Source organism: Magallana gigas, chromosome 4 (genome assembly GCF_963853765.1).
Source record: "Magallana gigas chromosome 4, xbMagGiga1.1, whole genome shotgun sequence".
Classification (NCBI taxonomy): Eukaryota; Metazoa; Mollusca; class Bivalvia; order Ostreida; family Ostreidae; genus Magallana; species Magallana gigas.
In genome coordinates, this window is record NC_088856.1 from 44,608,515 (window position 1) to 44,618,440 (window position 9,926).

The following is a 9,926-nucleotide window of genomic DNA, read 5'->3' on the forward strand; positions in this document are numbered from 1 at the left end:
AAGAAACTTTTGACGCATCTAACTCCTTAATTATAGGGGCCAGCCCCATTTTCTGTATACCGAATGAAAGGTCTTGGTAAGACCAAGATCTTTTAAAATACATGTTATAACAAATTTTTATCAGGTAGGAAACTAACACGGAAAATACGCGAATTTTTTTGAATTTTTTTCTTGCCTTTGTTTCAACATCTATACCACCCCTTTTATTTGCATTTAAATAATAAATAAAATATATCTCGCACAAATTCAATGTATTAGCTTCCAAACCAGCCCATCTTTGAGACTCTGCCAGTCATCGTTATAGCTAAACCCCCCTGGACAAAAGAAGTCGTTAAATTTTACTAAAAGGGGAATAACTCAAAACCGAATGGGGATTTTCCTCAACTAAAATATGCAACGACAACATCACGCGGCATATTATCAGTCCTGAAAATTTCAAAACAATCGGTGAACAAACGAGTGAGATATTAAGGATCAAAGTTGGCGTCTAGAAGAAAAAAAAAATAATAAGAAATTGAAAATTTTTCAGAATAATAGTAAGGTCTTCCGTTGGAAACGGAAGACCTTAATAAATTAGCAAGCGCGGTTCATAAAGTGTAACGTAACACTACCTCACTATGTCTGTGATAGTTAGCTCACTTATGTCTGTGATAGTTTACTAAAGTGCGGGTACAAATCTCAGGGAACCCTCTCAAGAGAGGTTAATTGAAAACAATGTAGACCATGACTATACAAAACAATCGTTTAAAAGTATCATCATTTTAATTGTAATTGCATTCGCTTACACGCACCTTCAGTCAAATTTGTTTTGTAGACCCTTTTCAAGCTGAACTTATAAAAGAAAGACAACATTATTGAAAAACAGATATACAGCTTAATTGATCGTGCTTACAATTAAAAGATAATGATATATAGCTTGTATACATTTTCGATTTATTATACCTGACATACATTATCCAGAGAGAGAGAGAGAGAATTACTAGCGCATGCGTACGTAAATCGGACTCGGTTTTTCCAACATTTCTATGACCATTCATCTGATTTAATAACTGAAGCAGCATATACATGTAAACCTTCATATCTAAAGGTAAGAGAGTTTCGAATATTCATCTTATACATGCAATAATTAGTCTGATACGTCTTTTTCTTTAAGATGGCAGAAAACAATGGAAAAGCATTTCATAACTATCTTTGTGATAAGTTACTTCGAATCGTTGTTTTTATATATTTGAATTAATCTATACATTATTCCGTTGTACTCTATTTACCATGCTTAAAAACGATTCTCTTGATTTGATCACATTTTCGCCAAACTGTGCTAAACTTTTAAAGAAATATGAAACTTTACAGAAACACCGTGTGTCAATTAGGCAAGGAAAAGGGGGAAAAGATCGAGATAAAGGTAACTTCATTCTGACATCATTATTATTATTTCCTGTGCGAATTTTTAAAGATTACTGAAGGTTTCATCTATCGATAAAGTGGTTAAAACTTGGTTGTGTAGATTTCAAGGTAGGGGGGGGGGGGGTAGACTGGTCATCGGAACCGGCTTGTATACCTATACCTCAAATTCTTACCAGAAAAAAAATATTTCCGAAATCGTAAAATTTTTAATCCGTGGGGGGGGGGGGGGGGGGGGGCTAGTATACCTATGACTCCAATTTAAATTTAGATTTTAGGTAAATAGGGACAATTACATGCATGTTTGCTGCGAGAAAAAGTGGGTGGGGGGGGGGCTGACCCCTCCCGATGCTATGTGCCTGATGGTTTAAAGGTCTAACTTTGCAAAAAAAGGGGGTGGGGTGGGGGGAGGGCTTAGCTTCATGGGCTTAGTGGCTGCTGTTAGTCACTGCTAGCTTCAGCTTGGTCTAGAACTATTAAAATTTTTCTTAAAAAATTAACAAAAAATATTTTTTTTCTTACAGATGACAGCTAACAAAAGTTACAGACGCAAAACCCATAAAGTGTAAGTATCAATGAATATTCAATGTCGGTACCTTAATAAAAAATATACCGAGTTTTTATCATTGCATATATAATTGATTATGGCCCAGTGGTTCTGAAAAAGAAGTCGAAAATGTAAAAAGTCTACAGACAGACAGAGAGAGACAGATGGACAGAAAGACGAACAGACAGACAGACGGACGCTGGACAAAAAGTGATCAAAATAGCTCACCAAGGTGAGATAAAAATGTAAATATATCAGGATGCTTACATTGTTAATTATCACTGAAGCATTGCATATAGTTCTTGAGAAGATTTTAAACAATTTTCCATATTCCGATAGAACATGTATATCAAACTTTGAAACTCTATTTGGGCCCCGTATTTGTCAAGGGTTCTCAATTTGAACAATTAAGAATCAACAAATTAACCTCGCATAAAAGATCCCTCATTTTAATCTTGCCTAAACTGAGTACCGGTATATAAATAGATAAAGAGAAGCAATTTGAAGTTTTAGATTAATAAGCCAGGGTTATTTCATTTCACTCACTGATGTCAGTGAGGGCAAACAGGACAAAATTAGAACAGAATGAAAATTTCACTGCAACTCTCTACAAGAAAAAAAAATCACTGACTTGGATTAAGGTAGAACATTGTTGCTCAGGTGAGCGACATAGCCCATTGGTTTGTCTGTGTTTTTTGGTATTACTGTAAACATATAATATATTCAGCATGTACGATATTTGGCAAAAATCGAAACCAGTTCATCTTTGTTAAAAATAGTTATCACAAAGAATTGGTTTGTAGAACCTGTAAATCAGGATTAAGGAATTATTTTTCAAGTTAGTTTGGATTTCAATTAGCTTATTTCTGAAAGTACCTATTCTTATGCAGATAGGAATGTACTGCAATGTTTTTGATTTCACAGAGGCAGTTGTTTGCCAAATACACTAAAAAGAATATAGAGCCAAATGTAATATGTTTACAGTATTTAATATTATGTTATTAAAGATGCTTTTTAATCTTGTTTTCAGCACCTTCAAGAACTTAAAGATTTTTGTCAGAGTACGTCCCACATGGAACAACGATCTTGTGATAACTGTAACTCCAAGAGGAAGGACAGTCAAAATAAATAAGAAAAAATAAATATCTTTTTATTATATATTAGTATTGAAATTTGATTTCTGTTTTAATTTGTATTTAAATCAATGACCTTGGTCCTCATTTGCTTTGTTTTATTATGTTAATCAATGTACACAGAAACAAAGCACCTTGCAACCAACAAGAGAATCAGGGTCATTTTAATGACCAGCTCTTTTTGTAAATGGTGAAATTTATCACATTAATGTGTATGGTTTTGGTGTTCAGTGATTATGCATTTCTTTTTTTAAGTATATGAGTGCATATTTCAACCTCTATCAAATTTGAAACTCGATGATCCCAGGGTCAGATGTCCAGGTCCTTATTGATAGCTGGGTATTTATGTCATACTTACAATTAGACTCCTTCACCTCTGTAAACAAGAGTGCCAGAGGCCACATTGCTCATATGACAACATATCAAATAAAGCCTTAAAAATTTATCTGTATGCGTGTAAAATTTACTTCCACAAGTTTAGAGACAATTAATTTGTCTCACTGACAAACAGAACAAGCGCAGCTTTGACCAGTCTTCATATTGAAATAGGTGGACAAATCTTCCACTGTTGCGGATCAAAATTGCGCCAGTCATGTTGGTGAAGGACTCGGGCAATTATCCTCAAGGACAATACGCAAGATATACATAGCTTGGTCAACTTGAAGGTTGTAGGTGAAATTTGCATATCAATTCTAAAATTAATAGAATCACTTACAAATATCTCCCATAGCCACTTAAATTCTACCCAGGCAGTTTGTATCTACTATGGTACCTAAAATACATAAAATTGACATCCTGGACATTGAAAAGTTCAAAGGACTAGAGGCATGGTAGCATGAAATGCTTGTTACTTGGGCGGTCAATCATATATCAATGCGCCTCCACTACAATGCTGATTGGCCACTTTGTAGATCATTTTTTGTACAGAGCACTTATTTTAGAGACACTATTGAATTTATCAACAAAGTAGAATCAATGCATTTGGAACCTAACACATGGCTTATTATTTATAACATAACTGAAATTAATCCATGTTTACCAATATCAATGACAAACTGGTACAATCTACCACAAAAACACTCACAAAATTGGATTAAATGAGGTTACAATAAAAATTCCAAATGTCAAAATCTTAGTTGAATTATTAAAAATTCTGCTCCAGAATGATGAATTTAATGGGCACCTCTATAAACAATAGTCAGGTGCCAGCATAGGGACTGTTTCCTCCTCTGAGGTACAGTCCCTGAAACATTCTACTTTCACATTTTTCCATGTGTTCAACCTGCGCTCACAGTGCTCTCATAATGCGTTCACTTGCACTCTCCGCTCAACTCTGTACACACTCACCGTTCACTAAGAGTTCATCTTGTGCTTACCTAACGTTCAGAGTCACAAATCGTTCAGTCAGACAATATTATATTTCGGCTAGTAAGAATACATACATGTAGTTTATTTGTTATTTTTTCCTGATGACCAACGAAACACAAGACTCTTGTAATAAATTGTTTATCTTACGTTCACATAGTGTTCACACAATTGAATTCTTTCTTCATTTGCTTAGAATGCGCTTGCATTTGCTCTCTGCGTTTGCTCACCATTCACAAGCGCTCACCAAACTTAGTTCAGCGTGCGCTCACTGTTAGCTCAGCTGAAGCATGTGCACATTGTTCACTCTCTGTTCAAGTTGGAAAGTAAAGCAAACCTGGGTTTCTTTTATGTTACCTGTATCCATAATTCATTTGTCAACTCTGAAAGATAAACAATACCTATCCAGAGAAATGAGGTAACTAATAAGGCTACATGTGCAGATTAAGGCTTCCCGATTGATTTTACAGCAATATGTAGAAAGTTACTTGTCTGTACTTCATACGATATGACGTAATAATTAACTTTGACATCATAATCTGCATTCCTGTCGATAGTTTTCAGGGAATATATATCTCAAAGTTCAAAGTGAATTACAAGTTTATCAAACCAGCAATAAACCGTATGTTTCGTTTACATAGATGCTGCTGTTACTGCTAAAGAATTCATTCATTTTAAAAACCAGTATCAAAGAATTGGCAGATTTAAAGCTTCGTTTTAGGTAAAAGTATATTTATAAACTAATGGTTTAGAGACTCTCTCTGCTACATATAAACAACTAATGCATCTAAAGCCCCTTTCTCAATTGGCGCACGACCAGAAGCAACCAATAAAATTAGATATGAATCGTAAACTGTTGCCAAAATAATCGCATTTGAGAAAAAGTTTTCGTACCAAATTCGCACAATCTAACCCATGGCAAAATGAACTGCAGCCTATTTTAGCAGTAGTTAGACAGTTCTTAACAGTTTTCAAATTATTTGGCAGTTTTCAAGCAGTTACAAGCAGTAAGGGTTTTAGTGGCAAGTCAAAACTGTCTAGGTAAAAGTATAAGCAATTATTCTAAGCAGTTTTCTTAGCAGTCTTTGCAGTAAAAGCAGTTATAAGTCAATAAGCACTCACACGGGATTTGCATCATTCTAGAATTCATTTCCAACCAGTTACAAATCTATTATGCAAGAAACTCTTTCTGCAAATCAAATGGATCTTTATTCTCAATAAACAAAAGAAGAAAAACACTAAAAAGGCTGTACTGAACATGTTGTTGACCAAATTTAACCCATGTATTAATTAAAGGGTTAAGGAAACGACTTATGAAATACTGGGATAACATACAACATGACGTTGTGCTATTTATAGTAACATTGGTGGTTTGCCTGCCTACAGCCAGGACTCTGCTTTCACCAGAGCCCGGATAAAAAAGAAAAGCATTGCTCCTAATATTCCTGACACCCCCTATCATTGGATAGAAGCAACACAGAAATATAAACAAGCTCTTAAACATGACTTAGAGCCAAATAAACAAGCATTCTGAGAGTATTGCATAAGCAATACATGTCCCCTACCGGTTTGTAGAATTTGTAAAAACAAAGCACTGTTATGCAGAATATCATTTCTTATCGTCTTCTGTAGGACACAGACCACAATTATTTTTCCCTCCTATTCTTTTATACAAAAATAAATCATATAAAAAATTCCACCGACTCAAATGAGTTCAAATACAACATACCTATAGAATGACACTAGTCCAACAACATATCCAAACTACAGGAAAATCAATCGAGAGGGAACTGAGATATGGCCCCTAAAATAACCCCTACCATGAAAAATTCACTTTTACTTTGGAATTTGTGTAAACATTGGCCACTTTACACCCTTTCTATTGCGCCTGTAAAGATAATTTTTCTAAATTTTTTCCTGCCTGTATTTTTTTTCAAACCTTCTTCTTTCCATCCATGCCATAAAAGGAACCAAATTCGACCATTTAGTACCCCTAGGAATTTTTGAAATAATACATACATTTTTAGAATGGAACTACTTGCGTGGTCAATGAGCACGGGGTAAAAATAGTGGTATGTGACCTAATAATTACACAATTCTTTGATTTTGATGAAACTTGGTAGGTTGACACTTATAACCTTAATACACCTCCCTGTGAAATTTGGGGGAATTGTGTATTCTGCATCAGAGTTACAGGCCTTTGAAATCTGGTCCAGGAAGGCTGAAATAACATGCAAAATCTAGCACGTTACACACAATATTCAAATTTCAAGAGCTACATTTAACATTAATTACTTGTCAAAAGTTTCATTAATCTATTACATTCATTAACCTAACATGTCTACATGATGATGCTAAATAAATGATGATTTAATTCTTTTACACCTGGAACTATTTTTTGGAAATTTTTGAAAAAAAATACCTCAAATATGGATAAATTTTTCAGAAAATGCCGAAAATGAAACATTTAATCACATGCTATGAGCTTGAAAAATATTTTAAAAAATTCTGCATTAAGTTTGCTATAGAAATCAGGTATTTTGATAAATATACAGTGGCTAATCCGTTTACATTAAGCAGATAATCACATAGAACCATTCACACATTTTCAGGAAATGGCACTTGCTGACCAAAGTAGATTAACTCAGAGTACACAGGGCTGATATGGATAGGCATAAAATGCCTTTTGAAACAAAACTAACAATTTAGAAGAATTTAGAATGAATTCTATTTGTCCATTCATTACATATACACTGAATAAATTACTTAAATGTACCCTAATTCATAAGGAGCCTTGGTTCATGAAAACTGTACTCTTAAAACAAAGGGAGATAACTCTACACATTAAAATCCAAAGTAGGGATTTTTTTTTACAAACATTAAAGAGAAACTATTTTAGAAATTACAAGTCCATCACCTTCTTTCAGCATTATCTGGTGTGATTAATCTTGAGGAGATCATACCTTTTGTAGAGAGGATTCACCATTCAAAGTCATGGGTTTCTACATACATTGTGCATTTAGAGGTGAAAATGTCTGGTATGTTACCATGAACAATGATGACCAAGACTCAAATTAATGATGAGAGTGCCAAAAAGATATTACAACAGTATTACAAATAGTAAAGCTTCTAGCAGACCTCATATATCTTGGGCAATCACTGTTCAATGCCAGCAACCTAACTCATACACATGCTACATTTGTTGGTAGTTACATTTCTAGGACACAAAGAGGGGAAAAAACTGACATAATAAGACTTTAAAGCAGTAATTTAAATAAAAGTTTGCAAGGCATTGATAATTTAGATGCTAAAATGACTATTTCTAACCAGTTAAATGTATATGTCTCATATAAATATCTATACATGAAGGTTTACATATTCTAAAGTACAAGAACTGAGAAAAATGTTGTGATGCCTACTCACCATCAGATTTCAAGTGTTAAATTGTAAGAAAAATATGAATAAATGAATGAAATCAACTTACCATTTGTTGTTTTCTTCATTATTTCTCTGTCAAAATGGTGTTAACTGGGGGGGGGGGGGGGGGGGGGGCAGCAGGTGCCCCTTTACCAGCTTGTATGTCCTGTCATGCAATCTGCTAGGCAGTGAAATATGTCATCATTCATAGGAATCATAAAGTAACATAAGCCCTAATTTCCTCCTTATAATTTAATCAAAATAATATTAAAGGAAATATATATATATACTTTTACATGTAATATGATTAATATGAGAGAGAGAGAGAGAGAGAGAGAGAGAGAGAGAGGGGGGTATATTTAAGGCTTTATAACTTAATGACAAATCGACCAATTCTTTTATGATTTGGGTGATAAGTAAAGTTAACATTAGAACGTGTTTTTAGACATTTTGCAAGTACTTACGTCCCCATGTTTGACTCATTGATGACACCATGCTGTTCACGCCCCGTTCAAATCCATTTCACACAATTTTTACCGTTATTTTTTCATATTATCTGCCAAAATTGAAAAAGAACCCCACAAAAAGTCATTATTCATCCTAATTGTTTGAAAAATAACGAAAAATTAGACTTAAGTTGATAAACGGGGATTTTGACCTTTGACCTGATAGGACACAGACCACAATTATTTTTCCCTCCTATTCTTTTATACAAAAATAAATCATATAAAAAATTCCACCGGCTCAAATGAGTTCAAATACAGCATACCTATAGAATGACACTAGTCCAACAACATATCCAAACTACAGGAAAATCAATCGAGAGGGGACTGAGATATGGCCCCTAAAATAACCCCTACCATGAAAAATTCACTTTTACTTTGGAATTTGTGTAAACATTGGCCACTTTACACCCTTTCTATTGCGCCTGTAAAGATCATTTTTCTAAATTTTTTCCTGCCTGTATTTTTTTCAAACCTTTTTCTTTCCATCCATGCCATAAAAGGAACCAAATTCGACCATTTAGTACCCCTAGGAATTTTTGAAATAATACATACATTTTTAGAATGGAACTACTTGCGTGGTCAATGAGCACAGGGTAAAAATAGTGGTATGTGACCTAATACCCCGAATCAACAGACCAACCTGATAACGAACCCGATTGTAATAATACCAAAAAACCCTGTCGATTAAATTTACAACACAATGCTTGACACTATTTTACAGAACTTATTTGTTTGTTAATAGAAACAATTTATACAAGGAATGGTCCAAGTAATGCACGATATTATTACTGACTACATACTTTCCTTGTTTATTTAATACACTCCGAACCCGATCATTAAAAAAATGGAATATAAAAAAATAATTTTTTCGAAAATATGTCAACCAGACGCTATAAAAGTGTAAACTTGATCTGTAGTTTGACATTTTGAAGCTGTTCAGCAAATTTCATATAATTCCTCAAAAGCATAAAGAAAAAAGTGTGGAAAACTGAAGTGGGACAGACAGACAGATGGACTGACAGACACAGAGGAAAGCTATAGTCCCCTCCGACGAAAACCGGTAGGGGACTACCGCACGTAAGAAATTTAAAATGAAGAAGCTTCATTTCCTGCAGATATAACAAACAATAATCTCTTACGCGAAGAGCACTTACTCCTCCAAGAGCGCGCTGATGTGACGTATCGCCCCGCCTGCATATTTCAGTTCTATAAAAAGCCGACTTAAACACATGATACAAAACAAGCAAGCAAATACTCTATTAGCCCACACATTAAAGAATACTATTTCTCTAAGACAAAATAGTTGTCAAACTCATTGTTTTGAATATGTTAAAAACATACAGCTTTGGATTCACTTAGTGAACATGTTGTACATGTATTACCATATATTACAAAAAATATAATGCTCAATTCTTATACTGATCAGTTCGAACTGATGTTCAATGAAAAAACATTAACCCCGGTTGGACCTTATTAGGGGCAGACCCTGCAATATCTCTTAAATGTGCCTGAAACACCGATTCAGGTGTCAGGTCCTCATCCATCGGCACATGTGGT

General features: G+C 34.3%; 1 long non-coding RNA gene across 1 annotated transcript; it reads left to right on the forward strand.

Moving 5' to 3' along the window:
- The first annotated feature begins 937 nt into the window (after window positions 1–937).
- Window positions 938–3,081, forward strand: LOC117692953 (uncharacterized). Its single transcript, XR_010713054.1, has 4 exons — window positions 938–1,087; window positions 1,351–1,402; window positions 1,926–1,966; window positions 2,979–3,081. It is a non-coding gene; the product is annotated as an uncharacterized lncRNA (long non-coding RNA).
- Window positions 3,082–9,926: the final 6,845 nt, after the last annotated feature.